Source organism: Neovison vison, chromosome 9 (assembly GCF_020171115.1).
Source record: "Neovison vison isolate M4711 chromosome 9, ASM_NN_V1, whole genome shotgun sequence".
Classification (NCBI taxonomy): Eukaryota; Metazoa; Chordata; class Mammalia; order Carnivora; family Mustelidae; genus Neogale; species Neogale vison.
In genome coordinates this window covers 6251387-6263677 of record NC_058099.1, presented here as the reverse complement: position 1 = coordinate 6263677, position 12291 = coordinate 6251387, and the positions used below count along the sequence as shown (strand labels likewise).

The 12291-nt window shown below is 56.4% G+C and overlaps 1 pseudogene; it reads left to right on the top strand.

The window, feature by feature from the left end:
* The first annotated feature begins 2361 nt into the window (after positions 1–2361).
* Positions 2362–3245, top strand: LOC122917027 (annotated as a pseudogene).
* Positions 3246–12291: the final 9046 nt, after the last annotated feature.

The following is a 12291-nucleotide window of genomic DNA, read 5'->3' as shown; positions in this document are numbered from 1 at the left end:
GCCCCCACAGCGCACCACACCTGCTGCATGTGGCCCAGCCACAGGGGATCTGCGGGGCCATCTGACCGGTCCTTCACGGTCTCACCCTCTCCAGGAGGCTTTGTCCACTTCACCGGGCTGAGTCGGGGATCTCCTCTGTGCTCCCCCAGGCCCCGGCCACAACACTGACCGCTCTGGGCTATCCTTGTCGCCACTGCTCTGTCCTTGCGCCAGCTGGAACTCCAGCATTCGGCTCATCCACAGGCACAGAGAGAAGCGAATGAATGTGGGGATGGATGGATGGATGGATGGATGGTGGCAGGATGGATGGATGGACAGACGGATGGATAAAGGGCCCCTCCACCAACTGCTCCTTACATGCGGAATTCCTGCAGGTGATGCCCACCCTCGGGGAGGAATTTCCTCCCCCGCAGCCTTGTGCTGGCCATTAACTCAGTGCCTGGACTTTCCTGGTTAATGAATAATTAAGTTGGACAGGGCCTGACCTCAGGCTGACCTTGAGCCTCCCCCCAGGTCTTCCCCTAGTCTGGTTATGTGACCGCTTCAGAGTGACCCTTCTCCTCTTCCCTATTGTTGTGCTCTGAATCCTGGGGAAGTGCCAGACACAGAGAAGTCCTTGGCCCCAAGCCTGGAGAGCCCCACCTGCCCATGAGGCCACCCCCTACCAGGACACAGGGAGCAGGGAGTCCTTTTCCTCCACACTCTTTGCCAAAGCCCAGAAGGGCAGAACTGAGAACAGCCACGTAGATCTTGAGCTGGGCTTTGTCTCTGATGCACTGAGTCCTCTGGGGTCCAGCTGTGCCCCACCCCACCCCTACCCCTGGGCCTCAGTTTCCCCACCAGTCAAACAAGGAGGATGGGTTCAGCATGCCTACAACTCATTCCACGATGCTGGGGACACATGTGGGTGTCATGACAGATCCAGATGAGACCTTGGAGACCTCTTCGCTGGGTCCGGTGATGGCCTGGATTCAGCAAGTTGGGGCAGGAGTGGGAAGAAGATACAAGTCTCTTGAGCCATATTCTTGGCCTCCCTCCCTCTCTGGCTTTGGCCATTTTTCTATTCTATTCATCCATTCATTCCTTCACTTATTCCTTCATTCAGCAGGTATGTCGGGCAGGACTCAGCAGGAGGGGCCAAGGTCTCACCCCCAGGGAGGCCCAACCTGGGGGACACAGTCACCCCAGGCAGCAGTGGTTCAAAGCAATTCGTGCTAAGGGACAGGTTTGCAGAGGCCGGAAACACCTTCCCCTACCTGAGAGGTGAGAGGGCTTGCTGGGGCAGGTGTCACCTATGTGGAGACCTAGAGGAAAAGTAGAAGAGAAGAATGATGGCAGGAGCCTCTGGCAGGAGGAAGGGCATGAGCAAAGTCCCCGCAGAGAGAGAATGGCCCCCTGGGAAAATACAGGCAGTTCCGTTTGGTTGGCCGTACCAAGACCTGATGAACCACAGGCAGGAGCTGGAAATCAACCCAAAGACAGTGAGGAGCAAACAGGTTTGAAGCTGGGGCAGGGCACGGTCAGACTGCAATTGAGAAAGATCAGCTCCAGGGGCACCTGGTGGCTCAGTTGCTAAGCATCTGCCTTTGGCTCAGATCATAATCACAGGATCCTTGGATTGAGTCCTGCATCAGGCTCTCTGCTCAGTGGGAAGTCTGCTTCTCCCTCTCCCACTCGCCCTACTCTGTTTCCTCTCTCGCTGTGTCTCTCTGTGTCAAATAAATAAATAAAATATTTTTTAAAAGAAAGATAGATTGATCAGCTCAGACTATGCTGCATGGAAAAGGATTTTAAGGGAGCAGAGACCTAGCCCTGGGTGACTATGGGTGTCACCCCAGGCAGGAGGTAATGGGGTCTGGAGCCATGACAGGGGCTGGGAGAGAAGTCAACAGATTCAAGAATGATTAGGAAGTAGAATTGCCACACTTGTTGACTGACCATCACTTTGGGCCAAGATGGAATAACAGGCCAGATTTACTATCACACTTGAAACAACCAAAAAATTCAGAAGAAAAATACATGAGCTAGTGGCTTTTGAGAAGGAACCATCTAAAAGGATGGAAAAACAGGCCTGTTTCCACCAGCCAGACTGGAAAAGTCACAATTCACAGGGTGGTGGGTAGAGCACTCAGGAGGGTCTTGTCTCAAAGGTGGAGAATCAGCCCCAGACTGAGCGTTGTTAAAACCCACCCAACAAATCATAAAGCGAGACCCAGAAAGATATGTTAGTTCCCAAGTAATCTAACTGATTCCTAGAACAAAGCTCAAGAAGATTTATAAGAATAGAAAAGATGCAAAATTCATAATGTCTGGTATCCAATAGAAAATTACCAGAGACCTTCTTCTCTGAGAAAACACCAAATGGCAGGTGATGCTGGTGCTCCAGGAGGGTGTGGAGGACCCAGGCACCCCGGAATGGGAGGCCAGTAGCTTCCATGGAGGCTTTAGTAGTGACATCCAGGGCCAGAGTCAAGGCCATGGTCAGAAAGGTCACAGATCTCTCAGAGGCACGGCTGAGGACAAGGAGTGGATCCCCAACACCAAGCTGGGTCACCGGCTCAAGGTCACAAAGATCAAGTGTCTGGAGATGTAGCTCCTCTCCCTAACCATCATGGAATCTGAGATCACTGAGTTTTTCCTGGGGGCATCCTTTAAGGATGAGGTTTTGAAGACTATGTTGGTGCAGAAGCAGACACGTGCTCGCCAGCAGACTGGGTTCAAGGCATTTGTTGCCATTAGAGATTACAATGAACACATTGGTCTGGGTATTAAGTGCTGCAAGGAGGTAGCCACTGCCGTCTGTGGGGTCATCTTCCTGGCCAAGCTTTCCACCATCTTGTGCAGCAAGAATACTGGCAGAAGAAGATTGGCAAACCCCACATTGTGCCATCTAAGGTGACCAGTCGCTGTGGGTCTGTGTTGGTATGCCTCATCTCCAACATTAGAGGCACTGGCATTGTCTCAGCCTCTGTGCCCAAGAAGCTACTGATGATGACAGGTATTGAGGACAGCTACCTCTCAGCCAGGGACTGCACTGCCACCCAGGGCAATTAAACCAAGGCCACTTTTGATGCCCTTCCCAAGACCTACAGCTGTCTCACCCCAATCTCTGGAAAGAGACTGTGTTCACCAAGTCTCCCTATCAGGGATTCACTGACCATCTCGTAAAGGCGCATGCCAGAGTCTCTGTGCAGGGGACCCAGCCTCCAGCTGTGGTCACCACATGTTTTATACAAGAAAAATAAAAGGAATTAAAGGCCTGTTAGAAAGAAAGGAAGAGGGGGCATCTGGGTGGCTCAGTGGGTTAAGCCTCTGCATTCAGCTCAGATCATGATCTCAGGGTCCTGGGATTGAGCCCCGCATCAGGCTCTCTGCTCAGCAGGGAGCCTGCTTCGCCCTCTCTCTGCCTGCCTCTCTGCCTACTTGTGATCTCTCTCTGTCAAATAAATAAATAAAAATCTTTAGAAAGAAAGGAAGAAAAAGAGAGGAAGGAAGGGAAGGAGGGAGGGAAAGAAGAAAGGGAAAGAATCACGACATACAAAGAAGGTGGAAAACATGACCCATAAAGAAAAGAAATTGATCAAGTAGAAACTGACCCAAAACTGACAGGACGTTAGAGTTAGCAGAGGCAGATTCTAAAAGTTTTTATAACTGTATTCTATATTTTCAAAATGTTAAGTAGAGACATGAAGACTTAAAAAAAAAATAGACCTTGAAGAGTTGAAACTTACAATGTCAGAGGTAAAAGATACATATGGGGCGCCTGAGTGGCTCAGTTGTTGGGCGTCTGCTTTTGGCTCAGGTCATGATCCTGGCATCCTGGGATCAAGCCCCATGTCAGGCTCCCTGCTCAGGAGGGAAACTTCTTCTCCCTCTCCAGCTCCCCCGTGCTTGTGTTCCCTCTCTCGCTATCTCTCTCTGTCATAAATAAATTTAAAAAAAAAAATTTTTTTTAAAAGAAAGGTACACGGAATGGGATGCATGACAGATTAGACAAGACAGAAGGAAAGATTAGTGAGCTAGAAGACATAGCAGTAAAAGAAAATGATCCAAAATGAAGCAGAAAAAAAAAATTATTTTTAATGGAAAGAGCACCAGCGAGCTGTAGAACTTTCCCAAACAGTCTGATATATCGGTAACTAGAGTTCCAGAGGAAGGGAGAAAGAGAACAGAAAACATATGGGACAAAATAGTGGCTGAAATTTTCCCAAACTTAATAAAACATATATCCAAGAAGCTCAATGAACCCCAAGCACAGACACTTGGTAATTGACTGCATGGATGTGGAGGGTGAGGAGGAAGAATGGGGCAAGGGTAATGTCCCAGCTTCCTTCCTGGGTGGGAAGGCCCCGTGTGGGCTGTGGGTACTCAGTGGCAGCAGACACAATGGGTCTGGCGTTGAGAAGGCAAAGTGGAGATGGAAGTCTGGGAGGCCATAGCCAAGGGGGACACCGCCAGGGAGGGCTGGGGGTCAGAGGCAGAGCCCAGGACACACCCCCAGGTCATCAAGAGGCAAAGCCAGGAGAGTCGGCTGGGCAGATGGGACACACAGAGAGAGCACAGGGAAACTGAAGGCGTGTGGAGTCTGGGTGCATTGGTCACCACGCTACATTGGTCTAACATAGCAATGCAATCACCCACACATAAAGTGCGGTGAGGCTGGCTTGAGTTCCTCCAGGTCTGGGCTGGCCCTAGGGCAGGACTGTCCCACCATATTGCACAGGAAGTGACAGACAGGAGGAGTCCCAGGGAGGGGTGGGACCTGTAAGACAGAGGGGTCTGGAAGAGGGTGGCAAGCGGAAGGCACTTCTCAGGAGAGAGAGGGCTAGCTGGGCAGGAGGTGGGGTGCAGGCGGGGATAACTGAGTTTCCAACTTCACATGCAAGCAGGGGCCAGGTCGGAGCGGACCTGGCCAGGCCAGTGCCAGGACAAGTGGCAGTTCCTGGGAAAGAAGAGAGTGGAAAGGAAAGGCCAGCATGTTGGCCAGGGGGTCCTCATGGTGTCCTGGAGAGAGGGATACTCCAAGCAGCGAGAGGAGGCCCCTGGGAGGCCCCAACGTCTTCTGAGAACGAGGACTTGTACCCAGGGTGAGTAGCGACCCCAGGGGACAAAGGTGCAGGATCCACAAAAGGGCTGAGCGAGCTGGGGCGGGCTGGTAGGTGTGTGCGCACAGGGAGGCAAGCTGTGGTGGGTGGAGGGGCATCACAGACTTAGGTTAGGGATCAGGGTGAGCTGCAGAGGGAGAGGGAGGGAGGGAGTGGGCACCTGCTGGTCATGGAGTTCACAGGCTCCATTACGCAGCCCAACCTGAGGAAGGCGCAGAGGGCAGTTGGGCAGTCCTGGCTGGCTTCTACCTCCTTCTCCAGTGTCCTCTACCCAGCAAGGAGCAGCCAAGCCCAGCCCTGCTGTCTCTCCTCTTCAGCTCCACTGTAACATCAAAAAGCACCCGCCTCCTCAGGCGGTGTGCTGGGCTCCCTGGTGAGCGTGGGATGACCCCGGTGTGTGCTCAGAATGAGCGCAGAGGCAAACACAGATCCAGGCCCGCCAGCGCGAGCAGCCTCGCCCGTGTACCAGGCAGCAGCTTCCTGGGCACGTGTGCATGCAGAGGAATTACACACGATCGTACACAAGCACGGAGGGAACAAGCCACAAAGGTGGGTGGGCACAGCACAGGCACCTGCCCACCTGGTATGCCAGCGCTCACGGTGCACCCGGCGTGCAGACCTGTATCAGACACACAGGCACACACCACCATGTCACACACACCCATGTGACTCCAGCCACCCATGGAAGCCTCTGTTCCAGTGCATCCAAGCATTCACAGAGAGTTCCCCCACGCAGAGATGTGTGCAGAAACCAAGCACAAATGGATACGCAAGGCGCACATATGAACACGCGCGAAGGCGCGCACATGCAGAAGTGCATACATGCCTGGGGGCCGGAACACAGTTATTTGTGCGTATTCGGAGGTACTCACGCTTACACATATGTGCACGCAGACTCGGCAACCCGCGCACACATGCATGGTCATGCCCATGGACGCAGTGCACACTCACATGCATACACAGATATACACGTGTCTCCCTACATTCCTACCTGCCTATGAAAGACTTCCATGAGGCCCTCTCCCACATTCCTGCGGATACACACACACAAATGCACATTTGCACACTACACTGGCCAAGGCTTCCAGGAGCCTGCAGGGAAGGAGGTATTCAAGGCCAGGTCACTCCTTGATTTCACCTTCCTCCCCCCTCCCCCCTTCCTTTCCCACTCACACTCACCCACTCACCCACACACGGACTGATGTAGTCAGATGCTGTCTGAGGGGCAAAACAGAGGGCAGGAGGGAGAGCGGACAGAGAGAACACGTGGCCTTGAGGCTGGGGGAGGCAGGTCTCCTTTCAAATCTTGCCTCTAAGGACTGGGGGACCTGGTGAGGTAGGTCGCTGCTTTCTCTGTGCCTCAGTTTTCTTTTCTTTTCTTTTTTCTTTCTTTCTTTTTTTTTAAAGATTTTATTTATTTATTTGAGAGAGGGAGAGGAGGGAGGGGCAAAGGGAGAGGGAGAAGCATGTTTCCTGCTGAGCAGGGAGCCTGATGCAGGGGTTGATCCCCAGGACCCTGGGAGAGGACCTGAGCTGAAGGCAGATGCTTAACTGAGTCACCCAGGTGCCCCTGAGCCTCAGTTTTCTTACCTGGCGAGGGGGAAGATGGTTTGGATGCTTAGGCATTACTGTTTGTCCTCTCTCGGTGGTCCCTCTAGCATGAGGGGTCCTGGGTACCTAAGAACCTGCAGTGGGTGCTCTTCAGGCCCCGGGGAAGCTGGCCCTAGGGCCCTCACCAGACGTACAAACCGTGCGTCCTCTGGACCCATAGGCAGGTCACAGGGCGAGGACTTGATCTCCTGGGACTCACGGAAGCGCACCCTAGGCGATCCGCTGTACGAATCTACAAAGTGAACCCACTTGTATAACCAGCATCCAAATCAAGAAATAGAACATATCCCACTCCCTAGAAGCCAACGAGAGTTGGTTTTGACCTACAGCAATCCCAGTTGCCACAGGCCAGCATGTCTCTCTGTAGCTTTGTCTTTCCTTGTAGCCAGCGAAGGGACACTGAGGCACAGAAAGAGCAGCGACCTGACCGGGTCCCCCAGTCCTAACACCCAACTCAGGACCCCTCTGCCCCAGGCCACCCCACCCTCAGCTCCTCCCATCAGTCAGCGTCCCAGCAGGGTCCCACACGGATGAGTGGCGGCAACTGCCAGCCAGCCCCCACCCTCTGGCCAGCCGAGGGGCCACCACCTCCCCTTGGAGGGGAGACCTTGCTCCAGATCTTGAGCCCACCTCTCCATTTTGGGAGCCAGAAAAGCTGGAAGGAAGGGGGCACAGAGCTCTCGAATTTCTATACTGCCCCTGGGCCTTCCCTTGAGCCCCTTGTTGATACGGCCCAAGGCCCCACAGCTTGAAGGCAACACTCGAACCCAGGGCTAACCCACTCCAAACCCCATAGCTCCTTCAGCAATGGAGATCATCTTACGGATGAGGAAACAGGCTTAGACAGACCAAGAACAGAACCGGGACTCCCATGCAGGATTTTTGAATGTCGGGCTTCCAGTTGTGGGGATGAACTTGACCCTGGCATTCCCCTGCTCTAAGCCCTTCACTGGGAACCCACCTCCTTTGTAGGTCTGCAGCCCTCCCTGGTCTGACCCTGCCAACCTCGCCCTCTTCTCTGCCCAGTAGCACACTGGTCTTCCCCAGACTGACCACCAAGTGCCTTTTGGACTCCAGGTATCCATATGTGGCTGTGTCATGACTTGCTCAGTACCTATCTTGCTCCAAGAGAGCAGGGACAGGGGCTGTCATGCTTTCAGCGGTGCCCACTGTGTCCAGCACAGTTCCTGGCACACAAGAGGTGCTCAATGGAGATACGCTGGAGGGGTGAAAGAGGCTATGGCAGGCAGGCAGGGGACGGGTAGCAGAGGCAAGGTGGTTGAGCCCGAAGGAGCCTTGGGGGCACAAGGTCTAACCCTCTCTTTGCAGGAGGCCTGGGGAGGGACCGGGATCGGCCTTGCCCAAGGTCACACGCTGGTGAGTGGAGAGTCAGGATTAACACTCAGAACCTCCTCACCCCCCCAAGCCTAGTTCTGAGTTGACCACACCCCCAGCACAGGCTCTGCAGTATGTCAGCAGCCCACTGAGAAGACCCCCCTGAGGTCTCCCGTCTGAGAGCTGGCTTTGTAGAGTCCCGGGGCCACTAGCTCACTGTGTGACCATAAATAAAGCATCGCCCCTCTCTGAGCTTAGTTTTCTCATCCATAAAATGGGGATATGACACAGCTCCTAGAGGCTTTGCCGTATAAGGGCGAAATAAATCCCCACCGCGCTCCCAGGAAGCGGCCAAGCACAGGCACTTCTCTTGAACCCTCTCACTGTACCCTCGTGATAAGCAAGGTGTGGGAACCTCCCTGGTTTATAGATGAGGCCCAGAGAGGTCAGGGCCCCAAAGCCGGTCTTCAAGGGGCAGAACTGGCTCCCACCCTCGGCACCTGCTGCCCTCTCTCGGCAGGAGCCATCCCGCCCCATCCACACCCCCCATCCCCGCGTCCGTCCTTCCTCAGAGCCAGCTCGCGGGTTCCCCCGGAGCAGGGCGCGTGGTCGGGGTGGTCGGGTGATGGGGGTGGGGGGCGTCGGCGGTGGGAGGGGGCGCCTGTCCGCGCGGACCGGCGTGGGTCGATACAGCGGCGGGATGAATGGGAGAGGAGAGCAGGGCGGCGGGGGAAGGGGGGAGGGCTGTCGTGGGGGGCTAGGGGGCAGGAGAGAAGGGAGAGGGCCGCCCCCCGCCCCCGCCCAGCGGGCCCGGCCCGGGCGTGCAGCCGTCAGCGCCGAGCGCGGCCCCGCGGCCCCGCCGAGGGATCGATAACTAATTTCACCGCAGCAGCCGCCCCAGTTTTTTCCCGATAATTGTGCGCCGGCAGCTGCGAGCGAGGCCCCCAGCCCGGCGCGCGGCCCCCGCCCGCGCCCGATCAATTGACACCGCCACCGGGCGGCAGGAAAACTCATTTTTCTCTCCCTCCCCGGCTCCCGGTGGGCGCGGGCTAAGCTCCGCCTCGGGCCCGGGCTGGGAGGGGCGGGGCGAGGGGGGTAGGGGAGGGTCCAGGGAGGGGGGCGTGGGCCCTTTCACTGTCAACTTAGGTTTGGGACCCTGGCTTCCAGGGAATCAGAGGAAGCCGGAGGTGGGTGGGGTGCGGGGGGGGAGTGTGTGTGCCTCAGTTTCTCCACTCTACGCGTAGGGGCGTGGCCGAAGGCCTTGGAGCAGGACTTGCCCCGCCCCCTCGGTTCCCGCCCCCCCAGCAAGGGGGCGATGCCAACCAGCGCTGCTCGGAGGAAGGTCTAAGCGCGCAGGCGCCGAGGTCTGGACGGGTGGATTCGAATCCATCCCCCGCGCTTACCACGGTGACCTTGGACTCGTCCTTCCCTTTGGGCCCTTCTTCTCTGAGCCTCAGTTTCCCCATCTTCCCAGAGGGCCCGACAGAGTCCTGGGCACACAGAGCTGTGGATCAGAGACAGCGAGGTGGCTCCCCAGAAGGCGCTCCGTAAATGGTGGCTCTCAGGGGCTAGCCGGTGGGGAGGAGATCGTCATCCGTTACCCACTGAACACCTACTGTGCACCGGGTCTGTTGTAGGCGTTGGGGACAGACAAAAATCCCTGCCCCGGTGATACTGACGTTCTCATGAGGGGATGGCCGATAAACACCTGATTAAGGGAAGTAAACAGTGAGAAGCTGGGAAATGCCGTGGGGGAGAACTGGAGCTGGGCCAGTGGGGTAGGGGATGGGAGAGCAGTGCGCGCGCCGTGCTCCAGCGGGAGAGGCCCCTTTGCAAAGCTCTGAGCTCCCGGCTCTGCTCGCAACCTGCTGGCTGCTCAAGGTCGCGGGAAACCTGCAGACTTGGCATTCTCTGAGGAGGGTGGTCAGGAGGAGGGAGAGAAAGAGGAGGGAGAAAGCAGGATATGTGAGCGGGGGAATCAGAGGGGGGCCTCCGAGGGGGGCCGGAGAGAAGCCAGAGTGCAGGCCGGAGGGGGGCCAGAGAGAAAGGGGCTGCAGACAGAGGGAGAAGGGAAGATTGGAGTTCTGATGGCCAAGGAGTCGAGGACGGTCGGGGTCAGAAGGGACTCGGGTCGCTGACCCGTCCCAGCTGCACTACTGAGGCTCAGAGAGGGGTAGGGGTCTGCCCTATGCCATTTATGTGTGGGGGACAGAAGTGGGCTACTGGGCCCTGTCTCCAGACCCTGGAGGGGAGAGAAGAGAGACTCCTGGAGGGGAGGGAGTGGTAGTGCGGGGAGCAGCCCATAGTCTGGGTCAGGAAATGCTCCAGAGCCCTGTCCTGCCTCTCAGGGGCCAGCCGGAGCTTCCCTGGAGTTTCACTGGTCGCGTTAGCACAACACCTACAACTTCTTCGGAAGGATTCAGTATGACTGGTTGGGGCTCAGGGAATCCCATCTGCAGACCACATCCTCCCCCCACCCACCCCCTGCCCCCAAGGCCTGCCGGGCAAAGGTAAACAGGTTACCAAAATCTGACAGAGAAGTCCTAAGGCTTCTTGCCCACAGGGGTAGGTGAGCCAGGCAGGGGTGGGGACCCAAGGCTGCTGGGGGAGTGGGGGTGTGGCAGGACTCTCCCCCTGCCTTGGTTTTCTCATCTTCAACAAGGTCAGGCGGCTTGAGGCTCCGAGGCTCTGGCTCTGTCAGTCTTTCTTCCCTCCAAATTCCTGGCACACAGACCCGGCAAGGATGAGAGCTGTGACTCCGCAGAATTGAAAGGGAGATTGCTAGCAAGCAAGGAGGGGTGCGTGGGGCTGGCTGGCTGGGACTCGGAACAGTACGGGCTCACGGTTTGTCGGCTGTCCCCCCCGCTCACCCACCCAGACACCCAGACATTCAGCTCAGTCAACCAGCGCGTACTTAGTTCGCACCAGCTGCATGTGAGGCCCTCTGGAGGGGAGTGGGCATTAGGTCCCCACCTGTCCCAGCCTCCTCCTCTCCCCATGACCCCCACGTTTTCTCTTGGAGTGTGTTGGTAGGAGCACTGGATTGGGAGTCAAGGCTGGACTCAGGCCCCCGTGGTGGCCGAGGCAGGCTCCTTGGGCTCTCTGTGCCCTAGTGTTTTGGGGTGCTGGGCATAGAACCGACAGAGGGTGAATGGTGCCAAGAACCAGCTGTGGTCGCAGGATTGCCCCCCCCCACCCCGTTCCTTCCAGTGCTGCCCCGCCCCGTTGGAATAGAGCTTCTCCTCCTGCAGCTTTGGGTTGGAAGAATCAAAGGTCCTGGTTACCTTGGCTGGGGGAGTGAGAGGGAAGCGGGGAAACCAGGAAGCCTGGAACAGGGCAAATCTCCAGGAACTCTGAGCCGGTGACTGCCATCTCACCGCTCTGGGGTCCTTGTCCCAGAGTTCATCAGGCAAAGAAGGGAGTCACTGTTCAGGCGTGCGCAAGCGACCCCAGATGCAGCAAATTGTCTGCATAACGTCTTCGGGGGTCTGCAGGTAGCCAGCAACTTGAAGGGGACTCCGACGGCCTGGACCCCATGGAGGACAGGGACTGAGCTGAGCTCTGGGTCTGAGCTGAGTGCCACAAGGGGCAGAGAGAACATCTCCTGCATGACTTCAAACTCCTTAATCCACCCTGGGGCTTTCCGGACACCCCTTGTGGGCACCCTTCCCTGGCCCAGGAACCCACTCAGCAGCCACCCAGCTACAACACCCTAGGGGCCAACCCTTGATGGGAGGGGTTGGGAAACAGAGCCACGGGGTAAAAGCCTCCCCCTCTCTTCTTCAGGCACATGGTCCCGAGACATACTTCATAAAGAATCTCAGACAGTCCCGGGGGACCGGCCACCTAGACTCCATAATGGCGAGCTCAATAACGAACGTTTGTATCTGCTCTTTCCGGCTGCACTCCCTGCCTCCCCCACCCCTCACTCTTGCTCCTGGGAATATACTCGCAAACAAACTCCCAGGCCCTTCCTTTAGCCTGCTTCCAGGGAACCCAGACCAAAAGAGGCATCATGGACAGCATTGGGTACCCCCCCCAATCCATATGGCGAAGTCGTAACCCCCAGCAGCTCAGAATGTGCCTCTCTGCGGACACAGAGTCTTTAAAGAGGAAATTAAGGTTCAATGAGGTCATCGGCGGGGAGGGCCCAATCCAATACGCCTGGTGTCCTTTAAGAAGAGGAAATTAGGACATAGACACGCACAGAGGAAGGAGCATGTGAAGACCTGGGAGAAGA